Raw genomic sequence first — 22,696 nt, 5'->3', positions numbered from 1 at the left:
GCAGGCACGGGGAGGGGCGGGAGGGCGGGCGCCCAGCGTCCTCCGGCCGGGCTGGGCTCCGGGGAGCCCCGGAGGCATCTGCCCGCCGGGGCTGGAGCCCCCCGGAAACCCGGGAGCTCGGGCCACTCCTGCCGCGAGGCGCCCAGGGCTAAATAGGACGCACGGTGCTTCCCTGGTGTTCTTGGGGAAGAAAAAGCCAAGTTTCCTTGAATGCTGCCGGGCCCGGCGGCAGCTCACAGACGCGGCGGGCAGGTCGGGAGGCTAGCGCGTCCCCCCCCCACCCCGCCGGTTCCAGAAGCCTCAGCCCGGACCCGCGCTCCCTGGGCAGCCCTCGCCAGCGTTCCGGAATCTCTGCCCGTGACCCAGATTTCCGTGGAAAGGCATCAGGCGGCGGCACCCATGCCTCCGCCGCCCCACCCGCCGCCGCAGTGGTTACCCCGGAGGAATCAGACCCCCCGCCCCCCCCACTGCTCGAAGGGCGGTGGAACAATTAGCAGCGCGGCTGGCCCTGATTCCGGGCGGCCGGCACAAAGGGCGGCTTTGAGCCACGGAGCTCCTCAGCGTGTCCGCCTGACAGACTGCAGGGGTGAGAGGAGAGGGGACAGTGGAAAAGTTCTTTGTGCAGGACACACACGGGAGGGCGGGACACCGGCACTGCTCCCGCCAGGTGGGAGGGTCACCTCCCCAACACGAAACGGGGGCGCCTGGGCCCCGGCTCTGCCGCCACCTGCCGTGTCTGCCGCTGGGCTGTAATTAAGTGTGCAGTTTTCCCGTTGCTAAGAGAGCTGCTTCCCAAATTAAAGAGAGAGAGAGAGAAAAAGAGAGAGGAAGCAAGATGAGGGGGGGAAGCAATGGGGACATGTGAGCCCAGGTCCGTATGGGTGACACACTTGTGGTGACAAGAATGGCGGCTTGAGGCGGGACCGGAGGCCTGGGCTGGCACGACACGTCCCGGAGCCCCTCAGGTCAGGGAGGAGGAGGAGGAAGCCCACCAGGGGTGCATCCAGCAGGCGCCTGGCAGGAGCTGCACGTTGAAATGCCAGCCATTTCGCTCCCGCCCTCCCCGAATGACAGGGCCGTCCCCAGCGGGCCCCGGTGACTCCCTTACCCAACAAGCACACCCCAGACCGGAGCCCCGGGCAGCTCTAAGATGTGCCCTGGACACCGATGCCGCCGCTGGTGCATTTGTGATCCTGGGCCCCACGACCTGTCCCGCACCCACTGCCTTCTCGGGGACAGGGGTGGCGCTGGCAGAGGCCGGCGTCCCTGCGTGTTTGGGACCCGGCCGAGTAGCTTCCGGAAGCATCTCCCTCACAGGCGGGGAGTGTCACCCGCAAGGACTGAGGTGCTGCACTGGGGGCACCGTAGCTGCTTTCCTTCCCTGGGCGGACTCGGCAGGTTCATGTGACGGTGCCCTGGCCGCGTCTGGCTCATCGGCGCCGTGCCGGTCCCGGGCCCGGTGCCCGCCTGGCTGGGACCCGGTGCCACGGAGCGGGCGGGCCCAGGGAGCACCTCCAGAGGCGGGGGCTCGGCCACGTGAGCCCCAAGAACACGCCAAAGCTCAGGGAACCCTCTGGGGGCGTGGGAGGCTCGCGATGCTCAACCCTGCCTCCATCTGTCTGCGATGGACGCGCTCCCAAACCGCGGCGCCTCCCGCCTGGCCGAGCTCCCTCGCCGCCGGGCCTTGGCCGTGGGGGGCGGGGGGGGGGGTGGGGGGTGAGTGTGGTGCAGGGTAGACTGGGGTGGGGACCTCGCCAAAGGCCACCGGGTCCCCCCCCCATCACAGGCGGCCCTGCTGCTGCCGGTGGGTGGGAGGTGCGGGGGGAAGCAGCGTCGCCGACGTCACTGAGAATCCCCAGGGAACGGGACCAGGTCCCCAAACGGCACCCAGGCCGGAGCAGAGTCGGAAACACAGGGGCCGTTCTGAGAGGAGGCCCAGCAGCCAGGAACCGGGCGGGGCAGAGGGGAAGGCTTGGTCCCCCACTCCCACCCCCACACCCCACTGCGTTCGTGGAGAGCGGGTGCTGTGTGGGCCCTGGGGACCCAGCAGCGAGCAGGACAGAAGGGACCCCTGGTTCCCCACGTGGATGGCGCGGGGCCGGGAGTGAGGCCCGGCTGTGGGCACAGTGGGATTGGAGGGACCCAGGAAACGCCCGACCTCCTCTCCCAGACCCCTTCGCCCCTTTCCACAAGGGACAACCTTCCCGGTCCACGCCTCCAGGAGTCTGGGCGAAAACTTCAGCAATTAGGGGTGGTAGCCCTGGCGGACTCACTGTGCCAGGACCTACTGTGCGCCCGCAGAAGCCCGGTCATGGGAGGCGGGCCACTCCCGGCCCCGCCCGCCGTGCCCACCGAAGGCTTCCTCGCCCCACGCAGGCACGCTCTCCTCCAACACGTCCAGCGACGGGGAGCTCACCCCCTGTGTGCGGCAGTCCCCGCTGCCAGACAAGGGCCGAGAAGGCGCTCTGGGCCGGGGTGGGCCAGGCCGCTTCCCTGCGCACAGACGGACGCAGTGCCTGCACCTGCCCCAGGCCCGTCGGAAGGAAAAGCGTGGTGTCAAAGGCCCAGACGGGCTCCGAGCCCTCCAACTATCAAGCCACGGACACCCAGGAATGCCGACGCAGGCCGGCCTTGCTCTCTCCCTTCCCCCACCGTCCAGCAGCAGTGCCCCGGGAAGCAGCTAACACCAGCTCCACCCCCAAGACGAGGGTATCAGCACGACAGAGGTGAGACCCCACAGTGAGAACTGAGACAGGGAAGATGACACTGAAGACCCTTGTCCCCCCAGCTCCCAGACACCCCTTCCCTGCGTCCCGTGAGCTCCCAGGACCGTCCGTCCGCAAGGCCGTGGGGGTGTGCCGGGCCCCCGACCATGGGTTTGCAGGTGCCCGAGGCCCAGGTGCCCGGAACAGCTCGGCCTCCCAGGGGCTTGCAGACATGCCCTGTTGGCCCACAGGGCCCTTCACGGAGGGTGGACGTGACCTCCAGGTGCGGTGCCAGCCACAGTCCCGCGGACCGAGTGTGGATGAGCTTGGATTTCATTCCGGCCGAGACGGGGGCGGGGGGGGGCGGGTGCAGGGAGAGGGAATCAGACGCCAAGCGGGACACCCACCCACCTGCTCGCTCACCTACATCCCCCACCCCCGCCCCAAAGGACACGCCAGCACCTGCTGTGCTGGGGGTTGGGCGGAAGGCCGAGAAGCAAGGGGAAAGATTTGGTGGAGGCCCCCACATGAGACGTTTGCAGGGGAGGAGGGGCAGCCCCAGACCAAACCCCCACTTCTCAGCCCCCTGGCCGGCGCCCAGCCCCAGTGCCAGCCCCTGGGGAACAAATACCGGAGAGCAAAGACATGAATGAACAGTAAGAATAAAACACGTCTGCAGCACCCTGCCTCCCCAGCCCCGGGCCCCGGCCCCGCCCGGGGTCCCCTCTGCGGCCCACAGAACCTCTGGCACCCGGCTCCACCCTCCCCCACACCCCGACTCTCCCCGCCCCTTATTTGCTACATCTTTTGACAACTGCCTGACAACAGGCTGAAAATAATTTCATCTCTCGCACAAAAAAAGGCTCTTCGCACATCGGAATAATTTCAAGACTCTCCGAGTCCTGGAGGGGGGGAAGCGTCAGGTGTCAGAAACAGGCCTCAGGAGGGTCCAGGTGCCGCCGCGCGTGGGGTCTCGGGACGTCGCCGGGCACGTGGCCGCCACACACCCAGCTGCCCTGGCCGTGGCCCCCGGCGGCGGTCAGGCGCCCCAGCCCTCGGTCCCCTCCCCGTCCGTGAGGTGGGGGCACCTGAGCCCATGTTCGAGGCGCACGGGGGTGGCGCGCTGACCTTCCGGGTCTGGCCCCGGCCCTGCCAGCCCCGTGGCCCCGGGGAAGTCCCGCCATCTCTCCAGCCTCAGATTCCTCGTCGGTCCGGGGGGGACTGAAGGGTGCTGCCTGCTGGGAGGGTCTCGGGCACGAAGTCCTTCAGTCTGGAAAGATCCCTGGCCTTCAGAGCTGTTAGCAACCACTGAACACACACACGTAACTCAAAAAAATCAGTGAGTGGTGACAAGGCCATCTCCCCGTCCTGCCCTGACCCCACGCCTACAATAAACCCTCCCAGTCCTGCAAATGCATTTACATTGTGTTTTCCAGGGCCGCCTCCTCCAGTCCCCCTGACTGACCCAGTCATTGGAGAGGCCTCTTCCCAGGGCCCTTGTGGCGTTGCCTCGTTCCAGGAGCCTTCCAGCTCCTCAAAGGCGGGTTCAATCCCCCCTCCATCACCCTGTAAACTTGAGGTGCTCCCTGAGGCTCTGGTGCATGTGCCTGGGCCCTCCTGGAGCCCCAGAGCAGGCGGCCCCGACTCCGTCCTGAGATGGTGGCCTGGAGAACCCCAGTTCATATGGGACATGCCACCGAGCCAGGGGAGGGGGGTCCCGTGGCTGGCCCTGTGGGCTGAGAGGGAGTCCGTGGGGCAGTCGGGGTGGGCACTCCGAGCCTCAGTTTCCCCTGTGGGAGGTCCAGGGTCCCCAGCGTCCTGGCTCTCAGATGGGCCGGCCACCCCAGGGGTGGCTCGTGCCGTCCTTAAGCCACAGCACTGCCGCCTGGGGCCTGAAGCCACCTCACTTCCCTGCCCCATTACTGCCACCTCCCTCCACTTCCACCCAGGGACCCGCCTGCCCCGCAGAAGCCCAAGAGGCCCGGCGGGTCCTCCTGGCAGCGCGGTGCCAGCTGCGTGGAGCAGCCGCAGGTGGCAGGGCACCAGGCTGGCCGCCCCAGGCCGGGCTCTCTGGGCCCTTGTGTGCCGTGAACCCCCCCAGTCCTTCAGGCCCTTCCTTCCTGCGTCGGCGAGACAGCGAGCTCTTGCTGCCGCTGAGACCCCGGCCGAAGGCGCGACGGGGCTGGGGTCGGGCAGGAGTGTCTCGGGGACCCTGGAGTCCCTGATGGGCAGCGTTTTCCTTCCCTTTCCCAGGGTCCTGGGGGTCGACTCGGGCCCCAGCTCCCAGCGTGGGTGGAGAAGGGGCCCACAGGCAAGGGTGAGGGGCAGCGCGGGCCGGAGGGTGAGCCGGGCAGGGCTGAGCACAGACTCCCGGGGAGGCTCTAGCTTCTGCCAGACAGGGGTCCGCGGGGACCTGACCGGCAGCAGCAAAGCTCCTGTGGGTCTCCATGGTCCCACCAGCCACACCCCGCTCCTCCTCTCACCGAGCTGAAAACCAGACACCCGGGGAGAAAGTGAGAGGGCCGGAGCCCGGCCCGCTGGCCCCGTGGGGAGCGGGGAGGCGGCAGGCAGCCTGGGGCGGGGGTACCCGGGCCCGGGCCCTGCCTGCCCACAGCCCACCCGCCGCCCTCCCGCGTGGCTTCGGGCTGCGTCCATTTCGATATTAGCAGGCGCTGCCCCTCCATCTCCCGGTAACTGCTCAATGAATCACGCTTTATAAATAACACGGGATATAAAAAGGCGTCGCGGCAACAATGCGGGGTTATCTGTGAGCAGAGCCGTGGGCGTCTGCGGCGTGTGGAGTGTTCCGTCGCGGGGGCCCCCGCCGGGGGGTAGTACAGCTCCTGGGGGACCTGGGCAGCCCCAGGGAGGATGGGGGCCGGGGCCCCGCGGCGGGAGCTTCGGAACACGCCGGCGTTTGTCACCGGGGTCCTGACACAGTCACTGGACTCCAGCTCCGAGGCCAAGGTCAGGGCGGGGAGGGTAGGGGGTGCTTTGGGGGTGGAACTGGGGCTGACCACAGGTAGGGTGGGGGCCCCGGGGCGCACTCTAGGAGGATCACAGACCCCGAGCACCGCCCTTCTCGCCGCCCCCTCCGAGCGGCCTCAGCCTCTGCCAGCTGCTCCCCACTCCAGAGTCGCTGGGGGTCCGGCACGCTGTCCTGGTCAGGAGGTGTGGCTTAAGGACAGCACGAGCCACCCCTGGGGTGGCCGGCCCATCTGAGAGCCAGGACGCTGGGGACCCTGGACCTCCCACAGGGGAAACTGAGGCTCGGAGCGCCCACCCCGACTGCCCCACGGACTCCCTCTCAGCCCACAGGGCCAGCCACGGGACACCCCGCCCCTGGCTCTCTGGGGGCACGCCCCCTGAACTGGGGCTCCCCAGGCCACCGTCTCAGGACTGAGTCGGGGCCCCGGCCCCGGGGCTCAGCAGGCTGGGCAGCTGCCGGACAGCCCGAATGGGGTACCCGGCCCTGTGTCTCTGACAAGCGGCCCCCCGAGCGTTTGCTGCCACGTCCCCATCCCTCAGATCCAGCCCGACCCCTGAGATGGACTGCCAGGACCCCCAAGGAGGGGCGGGCCCCCCGGAGGCTCCACACAGACTCTCGAGTCCCCGACAACCCCGATGAGAACCCAAGGTCCCTCCAGCCTCAGGGGCCGGATGCGGGCTGCCCGCCCCTTCTGCCGAGCCCGCCCCGACGGGGCCTTTTCTAGCACGTTCCAAACGGGTGCCATGGGAGACGGGCGCCGGGCAAGCCTCCCACTCAGAGTCCTCGCCCCTCCATCAGCAGGCCAGCCCCCGCCCCTGGACTGCGAGGCCCTGTCAGGGAGGGTCCCGAGGGCAAGGACACCTGGGGTCGGCTCTACGACCCAGAGGTGCACTGAGTGACCTTACCAGAATCTGGGGAGGGGGACCCCACACACACCCCACCTGCACAGTCCAGCGCCTCTTCCTGACCCCCGGGGCTCCCGGGTGGCCTTGAGCCCGCAGCTACGGGCTGCCCGTCAAGTTCCCTCCTACACAGGGGGGGCCCAGCAAGGTGGAGGAGGCGCCCCCCAGAGTTAGGCAGGGGCTCTGCTTGGGCTCCCACCACAGAGAGGGCGCCCATGCACCTGCAGCCGTGGGTGACCCCTCAACGGCACGAGCCCACCTGACGACGCGGCCTGCACCCCCACGGAACACACCGGTCTCAGGGGGGCTCGCACACCTGTCTGTTGTGCAACACAACACCTGGCACACGCCGGCTGCTTATCAACGTGAGTCCTAGTTACCGCACGTCCCTCCCTGTGTGCCCGAGGCCACCTTGGGGTGTTCCGCGGGCCAGCTCCCGGGATCCGGTGTCCTGGGATTAGATGCCACCTTTCCTTGCTTCTGTGCATGTCTAGTAATTTCTGATTCTGTATCAGCCACTGTCTTTGATACATTGTAGCAACCCTGGATTCTGTTGTCCTCCTCTGAGGAGCGCTGAGCTTTTCTAGCAGGGAAGGAAACAGCAATAAAACACCCTCTCCTGGGAAGGGGAGGTTTTAGGGTTTTAGGGTCGGGGGTGGGGGTCGCTGTTGGTCTGGTCCTGGGGCGGGGTCCTGCCTTCCTGGGGCCCCCCTGGATCCCAGGGCAAAAATAAAAAACCAGTGTTTGCCAAGCTCCTCAAATATCGTGGTACTTGACGGGCTGTTCCCCCATGAGGGCGCTGCGGGCCTCTCCCCTCCCCTCGGCTCTCTGAGCTGCTGCGTTCCACCAGGACCCCCGGACTCTCCCCCTGCCCACGCCAGCTCAGGAGTCTGTCAAGGGCCTGGAAGGGGTTCACGTGCAGATCTGGGGGTCCTGCCTCTGCAGGACTTCCCGAATCTATTCCCAACCCCTCAGGCTTCCCTGCCCCCCAGTCACTGAACCTGCAGCCCCGTGGAGCTTGCTTCCGGCCAGGGGACCCCCTCATGAACGAGGGTCACTCCTGGTGGGCTCCCCTCCTGTCGGGGCCCCCGCCAGCCGGTGCGGTCCACCTTCGGCTGCCTGCCAGTGCCTTCTGGCAGTTACTGCTGCTCTTTCTGTGTATTTTGTGCAGAGCCCGTCACCAGCAGGAGGAGGGCTGGGTCCACCCAACGTGGGCAAGGCAGCCGTCACCCACAGGCTCAAGTCACGGGTGCACACACACACACACACACACACAGGGAGCAAACAGCGCCCCGCCCCTGGTCGCACACCCGCACACACAGCAGCTAGCAGCGAGCTTCCTCCCGGCCACCAGGCCCAGAGGCAGCAGTGTGCCTGGCGTGGAGACCACGGGTCTGTCGGAGCCGAGCGTGGCAGGGCGAGGCGGCCTGGGGGTGCCCGAGGTGAGCCCGGGGCAGACGACCACTCCGAGCCCCGCGGGCCTCTCTGCAGCCGGGCTGGGAAGGGTCCCAGGCACGGAGGGGGTTCATTTCCACACAAGAATCCCACCCTCACACATGTCCGGCGCCCCAAGGAGGCTGGGAGCCAGGGTGGGTACCAGGGATGCCCCCGCCTCTCAGGTCAAGGTGCCAGCCCACGAACCCTGCGCAGGTGCCCCAGGACACGGGACAGCCAGCCCAGGACGCGGCACGGGCGCCGCGCCTCGTTAGCAGGTCCTCGCGCAGACCCGTATTCGGGAACTAATTAAGCCTTGGTGACCGATGTAACCTTCACACGGATTCCTCCCAGGGAGGGCCCGGCTGCCCGGGGCGTTTTTATTAGCCGGCCCCCTCAGGAAAACCCTGATCCAGGAAGAACCCAGCCCCCCAGGCGAGGGGGGGGGACAGCACACCGGGACACCCCGTGGGACGTGCTCAGAGGCCCCCAGGCCCGGCCGTGCTGTCACATGTCTCCTGTGGCATGACAGGTCGCGCAGAGGAGGGCCAGATGACTCCGAGGTCCGGGACACCAACCTGCCCCGAAGCAGCAGGACCGCAATGAATGGCAGCACCACTGCCCTCTCCCTCCTCGGCTCGGACAAGCCCCCGGGGGAGGGGCCTCATGCCCTGGCCGCCCGCCGCCATCGGCACTGCGGAAGGGAAAGGCCCGAGGCGCTCGGCCCCCGCCGCATGCCCCGCACGCGGCCGGCCAGTGCCCCTGGCTCTGGACGGAAAGCATCTCCCAGCACCCTCGTCCCGGCCGCAGGTGCCCCCCACGGCACTCCTCCAGCTCATTAATATTCTGCCTAAAAAAGTCCACGCGATGCCCCACTTTCCTAATGGGGTCAGCGGGGCACCCCCTTGAGTGAGACGCAAGCCGCTCGGGCTGCTGAGTTTCTGCATCTGACACTGCGCTGCGTTTTCCGTGTCAGGGGCACGAGGACTCCTCCCCTGACCTCCTAGCCCGACCCCCACGGCCACGGCTGTCCACGAGGGGCCCGGCAAAACACCGGGGGGGGGCGGGGAGCGCTCGTTTGACCGTCACTCAGACGGCGGCAGCACCCGGAGGCAGCGCAGCTCTGGGTCCGCACGCTGCCCTTCCGAAGGGTCTGCCCCCAAGGCCACCGCGTTCTCGGCGTCTCTGCTCCCTGTGCCAGAACTCTTAGCGTCCACGTGCCACGATTTCACGGGACGACCTCCTTGGGCCGGGCTGAGGTGGTTCTCGGCTTCTCACATCTGATGAAGACCACCGCCGTGAGCGCCTCCCCACACGGGGCGCCTGCCCTTTTTGACTCCGCTCCCCGGACCACGTGCCGGGGTGGGACGGCCGGGCGAGCCCTCAGGCCGTGTCTGTGGCTCTGGAGACACCCTGGCCCCTTGCCTCCCGCCCAGAGAGCTAGTCCACTTTCTGTGACCAGGCAATCGCAACGGCACTTTGTCTGAAATGCAAATGGCTCTCTTCTGGAGAAATAGAGGAAGGGCGTTTCGGCCAGGGAGCCACAGGTTCGGAAAGGTGGGAGCCCCCGAGTTCTGAGTGCACACAGGGGTGGGAGGGGGGGCGCTGCCGAAGCCACAGGCTGGCCCCCCCACCGGGGGACGGACAGGGATACATCGGCCCCTTCCAGGTTGCCGAGGTGGCTGAGACACTGCGCCCACGCGGCTGTGTGCGCTCCAGGAGAGGTGCGGGTCAGCCACCAGGCCAGCGCCGCGGGAGGCAGAGTCCCCGGAAGCCGACAACGCCGGCCGTGAGCCGGAGGGGCGCCCAGACACCGAGGACACGGGGGTGCCCCCGCATCACCCACCAAGAAGGCTCCCAGAGATCTGGGGCCCACTGTGGGGGATGCAGCGCCGCAGAGGGACAGGGTCTCGGCGAGGAAGAGAGAGGAGGGGCCCAGAGCGACGCGGAAGCCGACGGAGGGCCCCGTGAATGAGCCGACTCTCCCTGTAATTACAGAGAGACAGGGGAGGGAGCAAACAAAGGGGAGAGGCAGCACCCTGCCAACCGGTTTGCAGCACAGGCCGAAAATAGACCCCGCGGGTGGGGCTGGGTGCCACTCACGGCGCAGGCTCCAGCGCCCTGCGGTGGGCCGGCAGGGCAGCGCGCAGTGGGGCAGAGGGGGCCCATGCAGGGGAAGCGCCCGAGGTCCCGGCACCCCTGGGCACCTCGGGACACTCCAGGGCATGGAGGCCCCCTCAGGCCAGGCCTGGGTGTCCCGTCCTTTGGGAAGAGAGGCAGGGGAGCAGCGGAGGGTCAGGAAGACTACCGCCGCCCGCTGCCACCGGGAAGTCAGGGAAGGGAGCGGGGGCATGTCTGGTTGGCTGGGCAGCAGACTGAGCCCCACCCCCTGCGGGCTCCCTGAGGCACTGCCTCAGGCTGTACATCCTCAAAGGGAGGAGGGGAATACAGCAGGTGGCGGCGACCACGCCGGCTGATGGGAGCGGCATTCACGAGGTGCCCGCGTGTCTCGGCGCTACAGGGAGCGGTGCTACCGTCCGGTGACGCGAAGGAACGGCTTAGGCACAGAGAGGTGCAGCGACCCGCCCCAGGCCACACAGCAGGACGCAGGCCCAGGCCCGGGAGCCTGTGCTCTCCTTTGAACCAGCACAGCGCCCCCTGCTGGGGGCCCCGCCCCAGGGGCCGCTGCGAGCCCACATGTGGGGCCTTGGGGGTGGCCCTGGCACAGAGGGGTGGCCGACGCACGTGTTATTTAGGAATCTTCTGTGCTCCCAAATGACCACCCCCCAAGGGGCCAGCTCCCCGTCCTCTGCTCTGAGGAGGGGGTGTGACCTCGGCGAGGTCTGTGGGACCCACACACGAGACGGCGGGAGGCAGGCCCACCCAGGAGGAGGGCCCGGGCCCCGGTGCAGGGCGCTGTGGGAACCCTGGGGAGACCGAGGCGGCCCAGGCCTCTGCGTCAGGCCCCAGCTGGGCGGTGCTGCCCAGAAGGACGGCCAGCATGGCGCGGCGTGGCCCGGTCCACGCCTCCGCCAGCCAGAAGCGCAGCTGTCCAGCCCAGAAGCTGGTGTCCGTGTCAAACCCAGGGGGACGCGCCTGGCTTCTAGATCGCCCACCCCACCCTGACTGAGGCACTTTAACTCACTTTTAAGTCGCTCTGGGAAGGGGACTGGACCCGGGAGCCTGCCTGGGCTTTCTCCGCACTTAGCAACAGCGCCCCCAGGTGGCCGGTCTCGGCCCCCAAGGTCCGGCTCCCTCCTGGGGTTCCCAGTTAATTCGGCTCTGGGCTCCAGGTCCCTATGCCGGATGAACTTGCCACTCAACTGCGTCCACAGTCTGCAGACGCTTGAACCTACTCGGCTTAGCCTGGGGGCACCCCTACCCACCGAAACCCCTGAACCCTCATCGTGGGCTCAGGGGTCAGCCGGCCCAGGATGGTGTGGACAGGACCCGGCGATGGGCCCCGTGGGTGCCTCAAGGGCCGTGGGATGGGGTGATGGGCTCAGGGAGCCGGCCAGTGGGAGGTACGGCTTCCTTACAGCGCGGGGAGGCCCGGCACGGCCTGGGGTATGGATGGCTACTTATCGCCTGCAGCGGCTGGAGAGCCTGGGGTCCCCGCTCCTCACCTTCCGGCCCACGAAGCAGGAGGAGGGGGCGTCCCGGACACCTTTCCCCCCAGCCTCTTCGGCAGTATGACCGCTCCTTCCTGCGAAAGCAGCCGGAACCCCAGGCGTCGACATGGAATCTGACTTTAAATGCCGGTGTCTAGTTACTCTTTTATGAAAATGTGTCTTACACTTTGGCTTGACGAATCTGCCTGTGAGCTGCCAGGGATTTGGGGGCTGCGGGTTTGAACGACAGCCGGCACCCTCTCCGAGCGCGCCTACAGGGGCGAGCAACGTCCCCGGCCGGCCCCGGGCCCCCCGCCAGGCCGTGCGGTCCTACGGCGGCCCCGGCATTGATGCGGCCTTTCTCCCAGAGCGAGTGCCACAGCACTTGGGACCTGGAGACAACTGCACAAAACAGGTTCCTCGGTCCAGGCCAAAGGGACTGGGGGGCTCCCCCAGCACAGGCCTCACTGGGCCGGAAGTCCAGAGCACCCGGACGGCGGGAGAAGGGAACAGAGCGGGCGGGTGTCCAGCAGAGTTGGCCACGGGGCCCGTGAGAGGCACGTGCAGCCCCGGACACAGCACCGCGGGGCTGAGGGAGGTGCCATGCACCGGGACACGGGTACACCCCAGGGCACAACCTGTTCAGGATCCGGGCCCCGGGGAGCCTGACCGCGGACACCGCCAGGGTGGCAAAGTGGGACGTGACTCCGAGCGGGCAGTCCAGCGCTGGGGGTGGGGGTGGGGGTGGGGGGGGCTGGTGCCACGGGGCCACTCTGGCCTCTGACCCGGTGACCCACGCGGAGGGTTCAGGTTCGCCTAAACCCTTCTCCCTAAAGGAGCAAATGAGTCCCGAGGGGCCCGAGCCGCGGCCTGAACTGCATGCTCAGGGTCCCCGCCAGCGCCTGGGACAACCGTCTGCGGCTCTGTCCGTTCCCAGGGACAGGAACACAGGGCTCCAGGCGCCGCCCAGAGGGACCTGAGGGGGCTGCCCGTGAGTGGGGAGAGGGGGAGAAAAAGGACTGCAAGGCCAGCCCCCCAACCGGGCTCCGGGTAGGGGTCCCTGAGCCCCAGGGCATCCTCCGTCTGTAAAACGGCACACGGCCGCTGGCTCCGCCTGCGGCAGGGACCAAGAGAGGTGAGGTGTGGCTGAGGTTCTCCAGGGGGCTCTGGGAGGAAGGCGGGGCCGCGCCGCCCGGGGACTGTCGGCTGTGGCACAGAAACGCCGGACTCTCTCTGGCTCACTTAGCTCCAACCGGCAGACCCAAGCCCAGAGCTGCAGGGTTTGAAAAGGAGAGATTTTCCTCTGCAAAAGGCCTCCTCCCCATCAAAGGCAAAAGGATGGGCTGGTGTGACCTGGCTTCTGTCTGTCCCCCACTTTCTGTGCTCCTGTCCTTCTCTGTAACAGAGCCTGGCCCTCCAGCGGGGCCCCTGGCTGCCTGGGAAGAAGATGGCATCTCCCTTCTAGAAGGGAGCCATGTGATAAGGTCTTAGCCAATGGGATGCAAATAAAAGCAATGTTTCCCCTAAGAAAAGTGTCTCCACAAGGTGGGGGGGTCTGCCTGTCTCCCGTTCCTTTTTCCTTCCCGCTGATGAGGACGGTGATGTGATGGGTGGAGCTGAAGCAGCCACCTTGGACTATGAGGGGAACTGGGAATGAAGTCACACCTGGTGGGGCCATGAGAGAGAAGGACCTGGAGCTCGGACACCACGGGATACTGGCTCAGTGCTGGGACGCCACGGCGGACTGTTTTGGAAAGACAAACCTTTTGAAGATTCGGAGTGACTGGTTCCTCCTGGCCCAAACCTCACCATGACCACTGAGGTTGGCGGCACCAGTTCTCCAGGACCCAGGAGAGGGACAGCAGAGCTCTGGGGTCAGCCAGACAGAGGGCAAGGTCCAGCCCTCCCACACCGTACTGAGTGGGCGCGAGGGTCGGAGCCCCCGGCCCCCAGTCTGGTGGAGAGACAGACGCAAAAACAGATAATTGACAATAAAACGGGGGAGACTAATAAGAACCACCAACCCACAGGCACCTGCCAGCAGCCAGTCCCAGTTCCTACCCATCCCCTTGCTTTTCAGAGCAAGACCCACAGGCCTCCAGAAACGGAGGAGCCGGACTTTCTGGGGAGGGGGCTGCTGGGGCACCAGCACCTCCCACTGGCCTGGTGTTGGGAGCGTCGCTTCCCGGGGGAGACGGAGTACGGCGGGGCGGGGCAGTCACAGCCCAGCGCAGGGCCTTCCGTCACCTCCGGATGGGACCCCCAGGCGGCGCCCTCCGGCGTCTCCCCGGTCTCCCTGTGGGCCACAGGGCTCCCCGCGGCTGCCTCTCAGCAGCGGGGCAAAGGCAGACATCCCCTCCGGAGGGCCCGTCGCCCCGAAGCGTGCCTCGAGGGCGTGACTTCCAGGCAGCAGCGCCCTCTCCAGCTACCAGAGGGAGGTCACCCTAAATATGGGCGTGACCTCCAAAGGGGCGTCCTGGGGCTGCCGGACAAAGGTCCACGCCCTGGTGGCCTCGAGTGGCAGGAATGACCTGCTCACGGTGGTGGGCCAGAGGAGCAAAGTCAAGGCCACGCTCGCCCTGGGGGCCCCGGGGCAGGACCCACCCGGCCTCCTCCAGCGTCAGGGGCGCTCTGCTGTCCCCACCGCCGCCTTGGTCCCGCCCGGCCTCCCTCCCTGTGCGGACCTGGGGGTCTCGGTGTGGGAGGCTTGCTCCCCTCTCCCCGGGTTCGGGGCCGTCCTCACCTGGGATGGCCTAGTTTCCACCTGAGCTAATTAATTAGATCTGCCACCAGCTCCATCCCAAATAAGGCCACGCTCGGGTCTGGGTGCATATGACTTTGTGGGGGGTGGGGATACCGCTCAGCCCAGTGGGGTCCCCTGGGAAGGAGACGTCACGTGAACAGTGAGCACCCATGGGCGGCGGGAGGGGTGGGGGCGAGGCTCCTGCGGCAGCCCAACCGCCTGGTGCGGTTTCTAGCAAGAGCCCTTATCACCTCTCCGTTACGGAAAGCGACTGACTCTCGGGAGCAGGGAAGTCACCACCCCCAAGAACACTGATGAAAATCCCGGGGTGGGGGGCCCTACCCAGAAGGAGGCAACTGCGTCCAGTTCAGGAAAGCTTGGCACCTCGTCATGGGGTCGCCGGCGCCACCCAGAGGAGACCCTGGCACACACAGAGCCAGCGGACAGCCCGAGGGAGCGGGCTGGACTGGCCAGCAGCCAGGGGTCAGCTCCCAGGGGCCCAGACCCTGCCTCTCGCGGGAACCCGGGGACAAAGACTCACCCGCCGGCAGGTCCGCCGCCTGCGGTCACCTGGGAAGGGTCAGGCTGGAAAGCCCCGTCCTCCGCACGTGGACAGGCGAGAGAGACTAGCCCTCGGCCGGGGGAGGAGTCAGGGGCAGCAGAGCCTCGGGGGCAGCGGCAGCATCCCACCCCCCGCCTGGTCGCCACACGGAGGGACCAGACTCTCGTCTTCCTGCATATGGTCGCCTCCCCGCCCCAATGGCCCGGGGACCGCAGAGGCCTCGCCGGGTTCCATTCTCACGAAAGCGCGGACACACATTTCACCCACGGCTCTCAGACGCCCCGGCCAGGACCTTCCTGCCCAGCGCACCCGGCCAGGCGGTCTGGGGCTGGCCCCGCCGGCCCAGGGACCCGCACACCTTGGCTGACCCACTACAGAGAAAGGACGGCCGCCTGGCCAGATGCTGACGGTGCCCCTGCGGCCCTGGCTGTTGGCACAGAAGGTTCCACGGCTTGTCACTGACTGCATTGCGAGGTCCCCTCCTCCCTAACCCAGTCTGGTGGCAGGAAGCGAGAGCTGGGAGGAAACAAACCAGGGACTCGGGGCCTCTGGATCCGGAGGCTGCCGGTGCTGGTGCCGGGGCTGGGGCAACGCCTCACAGCTCCGGCCTCGTCGGCGACAGAGGGCTGCGGGCCCCTCCACTCTGTGCCCCCGAGACCCCTCACGCAGGTCCTGCCCCCGACAAACCCCCAGCGTCCGGACGGCTCTCCCTCCAGCCGGCCCCTCCTTCCCTGGCCCGACGGCCACGGCACTGCTGGCTGCGGGGACTCGGGGCCCCACCGAGCCTGGCCCCGGTGCCGTCCCTCCTACACCGGCCCCCACACCGAGATCGCCACCTGCTGCCACCAGTGCCCCTGTGCGCGCGCCCACCCTCCCCCGTCTCCAGCTCCAGACCCGCACGCCCGGGGACGGCAACGACACCAGCGCCTCCCACGGAGCACCGCGGTGCACCGGGCGCGTGTGCTGACAACTGGGCGTCCGAGGCCTCTGGGCGCCTGGGAGGCGGGGACTCCAGCCCTGCGCTGCACCCTGCCGGGCGAAGGGGTCAGGCCAGCTCCCAGCCCACTGGACTGCCCGTGACTCAGTCGTCCCGAGGCCCCTGATGGCCCGCGGCTGCCGGAAAACTCTCCCACCACGCACAGTAGACATCGGGCGGCAGCCGTAGCGCCGGTGGTCAGCGGGACCCTCCTGTCCCCAGGAACAGCCCAGCCCTTCCCCCGACCCACGATCCCCGCCAGCGTCCCGGAACTCTGCGGCTCCAGCCCAGGCAAGCAAGGAACTGGCCCCTCCCCCATGCACCCCGACACCCCGGCGCCGTTTCTTTCAGAAACCCCACGCCCGCCTCCCCGGTGTTGCGGTCGCCCCGACTCAGCCCACCACCGGGAAGCGTGGCGTCACGTAAAGGCGCCCGGGCCGGACCACGGGCTCCGCCCGCCTCTGTCTCTCTGTCCTTTTTCTGACGCCCCGTGCGCAGCGCCTCTCGGAGCGGAACTGCCCACCGCCTGCGTCCCGCCACCACGTACAGACGTGCAGCCCGGCCACTCGGGATAAAGTCACGAATGAGAAACAGCCTTCGAGGCGCGGGTTTATGTACTCTAGTGGGGGAGGGGGAGCTAACACAGAAAAGGGGCGTGGGGCTCACTCCACAATTCCTCTCCGTTGAGGCCTTCCGTTTCCCCAGGAGTCCCCAGGGCAGCTCAGGGGCGGCTGTCCCCCCAGAACTCAGGGGGAGACCTGCGAGCCGCCCCCCAAGCTGCTGCTGGCCATGCCGCGGGCCGGGCGGCCCCACCAGGTCCCGCCGTGCACATGGAGAGCGCGGACACACTCAGAACACAAACCCTGCGGGCCCGAGGCGGCGGGTGCCGCCAGCCCCGGGCTCGCCCTGCCGCGGAAGCCTCACGCTGAGAACAAGGCGCCAGCTGTGCCTTTCCTCGCACTTAGAATAAGTAGGTCCAACCTCTACCGCTGGGTCCACTGCTCAGCTCTCCTTCAGAACGGGTCACGGAAGACTGACGCTTCAAACTGCGCAAGACAGCGTCTGGACGGTCGTGGCTCTATCCCACGCCTGTCGGGGTGGGGGTTCCCACACGGGGAGCGTGAGACCGAGCAGGCTCTGAGTGGGGAGGCCGTGTCGTCGCGCCTCCCGACGGAGAGAAAGCTCCCAGCCCAGCCCGAGCCCGAACCCGTGTCAGGACGGTTTCAATCAAATTCTTACCCAAAATCTCAGTTGGTGGAAAGCAGCTTTTTCAGATTAAAATTAGTCTTAAAAAAAAAAAAAAAAGACCCACGCGACCCCCATCGCAGACGTGACTACACTGAGTCAGCCTCTTGCGCACCAGGCCCCTCTCCGGAGCTCGGAGCGAGGGGGCGGGGCTCCGGGCCTCCCGGCCGTGTACAAGCACAGAGCCCACGGTCACAGCTGCAGGGGCCGGGGCCGCGACGACCTGGCCGGTGCAAACCCAAGGCCAAAGGCGTCCGCGAGTGGCAGCTCAGAAGCTCGGCGGCGGGCCCACTGTGCGCCAGGCCCGGGGTCACGGCCGGGAATGAACCAGACCCGGCCCCTGTCATTCACCAGATGACAAATGGCGCAGGAAGAGGCGCGGCCTAACTGGGACGGGAACGGTGAGATCCGCAGGCCTCGGTGGCCACGATGCACAGGGCAGAGCCGGGTCTCGGTGAGGCGGCCGAGCAGCAGAAGGGACCCGGGCGCCGTGGAAGCTCAGAGGGGCCAGAGGGCGGGTCGCACAGGGCCTCCGGGGCCCGAAGGAGTCTGGAGTGGGTGTCACACCCACGGTGAGGGTGACGGAGTTGGGATTAGGGGTGACACAATCTGACTCGGTGTTTTCCGGAAGGTCTCTCCCGCGGCTGTGGGGTGGAGGCCGAGCGCTGGGGGGAGGGGTGGGAGCGGAGCCCCCAGCTGGGGGCCGCTGCAGGGGCGTGCACAGGGGTGCCGGCCCCTGGGCCTGAGGGGGGGCCGGTGGAAACGAGAGCAGTGGGGGAGTGTGTCGGGGGTTCTGGAGGCTGGGGTTAGAACAGCCCGGGCCGACGGCGGTACCCGCAAGATAGAACAGGAACGCCCCATATGAGACTCAGGTTTCCAGCCTGGACACCGGGCCAGTCACGGGGACAAAGCCACGTGATTGGGGGTGTTGGGGCGGGAAGCCTGGTGCTACGCCGCAGCAGGGCAGGTCCCTAGGACCCCACGGGAGTGGCTGAAACGGCAGCTGGACACTAGTCTTTACGGACCAAGGACAACAGGGCCGGGGCCAGTTCCGGGTGAGCTGCCCAGCGGAGAAACAGGGACACAGAGCTGACTCTCAGGTGCTGGTCTCAGCAGGTGACAAGCCACCACCAGCCTGGGACCAAGACACAGGTGGACGAGCCCCCCCCCCACACCTGGTGAGCAGGGCGAGGCTGCCCCTCAGGAGTCCCCGAAGGAGGGGACATCTAGTTAGAGGAGGCGGGGGGGGGGGGCAGCACGGGGCAACCCCGGGGGAACCCCGAACGCACCCCACTCTGGGGCACGCGAAGTGGAGATGAAAAGCACGGAGATCTGAGGGGCCCGACACGAGGTGAGGGCGGCCTTGGATAGGGGGGGTGGAATCGGTCAGCTGCCCGAGGGGATGCTCCGTTGGCGACCTCTGCCCTGTCACTGTCCCCGCTGATGTGTCCCCGCTGCCTGGCGCAGACAGTACCTGCCCAGGTGCCCAGGCACACAGCCGGGCCTCAGCCTGGGCCACGGAGCACCCGGAGGTCCTGGACGCACCCTGAGGGTCCCCTGCTTGGGCCCCCTAGACGCCGGTGAACCCCAGGCACGTGCTGTGGGGACAGGAGCTGGGGGGAGGGGGCAGGGTCCTTTCTTCAGAGCAGGTGTGTCCACCTGGCCGACACCAGCACGTCTGTTCCAGAGCCCAGCGGGGTGCGGCTGTGGGTCTCCGGTGGCGTGGCTGGAGGCATGCCGTGGCCCGCCCTGGCGACTCCCTTCACACAGCTGGACGTTTTCCTCTGGGACCCCGGGCCGGAGGCACGGGGAGGAGGCACCGGGCACCCTCTGTGACCTGTGACACCAACGAGCAGGAGTGTTGGGGGCTAAACCATGCCCCCTGCTGCCCAAATCCACACAAAACTGACCCCCAGGGGCTCGGGGGGGAGACGTCATTGGGAAACAGAGGTGAAAGGTGGCCGTGAGGGTGTGGGACCCAGGTCCTGACAAGACTCGCTGATTCGGACGCAGATGCACGGATGGACGCACACAGAGAAGGCCGCACGGAGACCGGGTCTGCACGCCGAGATGCCCCCTCCCGGCTCCAGGAGCAACCAGCCCTGCCGACCCCTTGACCTTGGACTTCCAGCCTCCAGAGCTCTTGGCCACAGCTGCCCTCACGAACTAACTGAGGAACCGCGGGCAAGAGGCGCCGGCACTCCCCACCCGGGCCCCCTGCTCCCGGCCCCCCAGACCAGCGCTGCTGTGCTGGAGGCGCCCGGCTCCCGCACGGCACCGGTGGGGTGGGGGGCAGACCCCCACCATCGGCCACAGGACCCCCGCAGAGGATGGGCGAGCGACCCCTCCACAGAGGGTGAACAGAGACGACGAACAGCCTGGAACCAGTCCGGGGGAGTCTGGTGGACAACCAGGCACGAAACAGTTCGGGCTCTGAGATCCGTTCTCCCCGCAAGAAGGGTGTGGGTCCGTCCCATGAGCGTCTGGGGGCTCTCGGGTCGGCTGCCGTGCTCGGCCCGTGGGGGCGGGGCGGGGTGGGGGGTGGGGGGCCCAGCGGAAAGGGAACAGAAACAGGTTCTTGAGGAGCGAGGACAAGCAGGAGAGGCTGTGAGGCGGGGGCTCGGAGGGGCGGGGACTGGGGAAGGACGAGGATCCTTCTGGAAGGGCGGGGCAGGCCGTGAGCCCACAGCAGGGCAGGTGCCCCCGCAGACCACGGCCACAGCCCTCAGGGGCCGCGTGGACGGCTGGTCTGAGCCTGGACCACAGTCACACCAGCTTGTGGGGTGTCTCCTCCACGCCAACACCCACGCACCCTTTTTCTTTCCTTTTTTAATCCTCACCCAAGGACGTGCTCGTGAATTTTAGAGAGAGGGGAGAGGGAGGGAGAGGGAGACAGAAAGAGAGAGAGAGAAGGACACATTGATCGGTTGCCTCTTTCACGCACCCTGACCGGGGACCGAACCCGCAACCCAGGCATGTGCCCTGACCGGGAATCGAACCCACGACCTTTCAGTGTACGGGACAGCACCCCAACCGAGTCACACCGCCCAGGGCCCCACTGGTCCCTTGGGATTCCCAGTTTGGACACTTGAAAACGACTTGCATTCAGTCACAGGCGCCCGTGCCTGGCGCCGGACGCCGAGGTCACACGGGAACCCGGCAAAGCGTCTGGGATGCCCTGAGTCACTAAAACGGCGGAGGGGACGGCCCACAGGAGCCAGCTGCTCGGGACAGGACAGGCGCCTGTCTACCCTTCACCCCCTCCGCATGCCCGTGAAGTCCCACTACAGCCCCCACTCGGCCCAAAGCCTGACAGGAGGGTGAGGACCACCGCAGGCGCCTGCGGAAGCGGGAGGGCCGGGGACAGGCCCCAAGTCCCCTGGGCACCTCTGCCTGGCTGCACGGGGCCCCCGGGAGGGACGCCTGCCTTCCGGACTGAGGTTCTTCACAGGATGAACGCCCCTGCGTCCCCCAAACAAAGAACCAGTGCCGTGTTGCCATGACAACCACGGGACTCAGGGACTAGTCTGACCTTCACTTTTCAATGAATTCGAGGCGGCTGGCTCTGGAAACGTGAACGTTCTCTGACGAAACCGGTGCGCACCGGAGGAGGGGCATGCCGCCACGGCTGACCCAGGGCTCCCAGGGCCACCTGCTCCTAGGACCACGGATGCCACAGCCGGGACGTCTCTCGTGGGCACAACCAGGAAACGGAAGTGGCCAGGTCGGGACAGGATCTGTGACCCTTCCGCCACCGGCACGGGGGGCCAGAGACACAGCCACCACCCTCCGGGTCTGTTTCACGAGAGCGACCCCGGGCAGAGCCGCCCGGGACGTTTCTCTCCCTCAGAGTCTCTGCAGAGATCCCGCCAGAGGGCTGCGCCCACGACACCTCCCACGGCCACCCCCTCGCTCCTCGTGAAGGAGGAGACCAGACGCACGGCGTGCCCGCTGCCACCGCCGCTCTCGCGGTTCCCCAGCTGCGTCCCGGCTCACAGAAGCCTTGTGTCGTCTGTGGCTGTTGCACAGGCAGCGGCGGCTGAACACCCACGAGGAGACCGAATCGGGTTTGCCCCCAGCCCCTGTCGCCAGCACGCAGGCAAACGACCTTCCGTGACACCGGGCAGAAGCCTGACGACGGTGCATGGTGACCACAGATGACAGGGTCCCACACAGGCACATTTTCCACGGAGTGAAGAACAGGCCCACCCCGACTGGACGCCCACTCTAGGCCGGGGACCGCTGGACGCTCCCCAGCCGTGACCTTGTCCCCAGCCCCAGCATCTCCAGCTCGGGAGGGCAGCGTGGACTTGGAGCTGAGACCAGCCAGCTGAGCGGGCCCCTTGAGGCAGGGCGCGCCACAGGCATGGCCGCCCCCATGCCCTGACGGCCGCTCCGCCGGGTCCATCTGGACACTGACAGAGGGCTGCCCCCGGGCCCCGGAGAGTTCCGGAGGGGCCACAGCAGCTGTGGGGCCGGCAGGGGGGCCGTGTCTACGGGCCGCCCCGGGGCAGAGGCTCGGTGAGATTCTCATAGGTGGGACGCCGCGTGGCCCAGGGAAGAGGGGACCAGTTCCACAGCCTGCCCCCCCCTTCAAGCCACAGCAGTCCCGTCTCTCCCTCATGGATACTTTATTTCTGTTCTGGGCGCCAACGCAGGATATCGGCACTTTGTAACAGAAGGAGCAGAAATGGAGTCCTCTCTTCCCCTCCGGGAGCCCACCCCCATGGACGGACTTCACCTTCCACGGACGGGCTGGACAGCTCCCCAAGGACGTGGGGGACCAGGGGGAAAAGAGGCAGAGCCCAGAGGCCCCGGGGGCGACCCCCGACGTCTCACCGATGACCCGTGTGGGATCCTGGATGTCACCAAGGTTCCCGAGCCGAGACCCCACAGTAACTGTCCACTGTGTCCCCTGCATCCGTCCCTCCTGGGGCAGCACCCTGCCCCGGTCCCGCTGGGTGACCACGTGACCTGGAACCTGCCCGGGCAGACCGCTGGCCGCGGCCTGATTTAAGGTGGGGGAGGAGAAGGGCCACACACCAACCGGACGCACCTGGAGGGAGGCCTGCGGGGCGGCCTGGCGCACTCAGAGACCCCGGGGGGGACAGCCCCGGGTGGCCTGAAACGACACCTTGTGGACTAAAAGCCGGTCCCGGCGGGCGGCCCTGTCCCCGGCCAGCGCTTCCCCCCGACAAAGGCCAGTCCTAACTGAGCCCCTCTGCTGTCTCCTTGCGGCTCGGGTGACAGACCTCGGGAAGGTCCGAGAAACTTCCCTTTTTTCCCCAAACCCTTTGGGCACACGCTGAGACCACAATCCCCTCACCAGAGCCCATGGAGGATTCCAGGGAGAGTTCATTGCTGGCTGTTAACGAACCCTCGCCCGCCTGTGTAAGAAGCACGTGTCTATTGTCGTCCCTTTCGCCCCACCCCAGAGGCTCCCCCCATCCCGCCTGGCTTCCCCCGACCCAGGACCCAGCACCCGTGGACTCCACAGAGTCCCCGATGGCTCCTCCTCGGATTCGGATG

At 67.4% G+C, this 22,696-nt stretch overlaps 1 protein-coding gene across 1 annotated transcript in view; it reads right to left on the bottom strand.

Moving 5' to 3' along the window:
- Positions 1 to 22,696, bottom strand: part of SHANK2 (SH3 and multiple ankyrin repeat domains 2) — a 297,330-nt gene that overhangs the window by 189,682 nt on the left and 84,952 nt on the right. The window lies entirely within an intron of this gene.

The sequence above is a fragment of the Phyllostomus hastatus genome, unplaced genomic scaffold (assembly GCF_019186645.2).
Source record: "Phyllostomus hastatus isolate PE091 unplaced genomic scaffold, TTU_PhHast_1.1 phas_scaffold_11, whole genome shotgun sequence".
Classification (NCBI taxonomy): Eukaryota; Metazoa; Chordata; class Mammalia; order Chiroptera; family Phyllostomidae; genus Phyllostomus; species Phyllostomus hastatus.
Note: the sequence above shows the minus strand (reverse complement) of the source record. Positions and strands in the feature narration are given on the sequence as shown.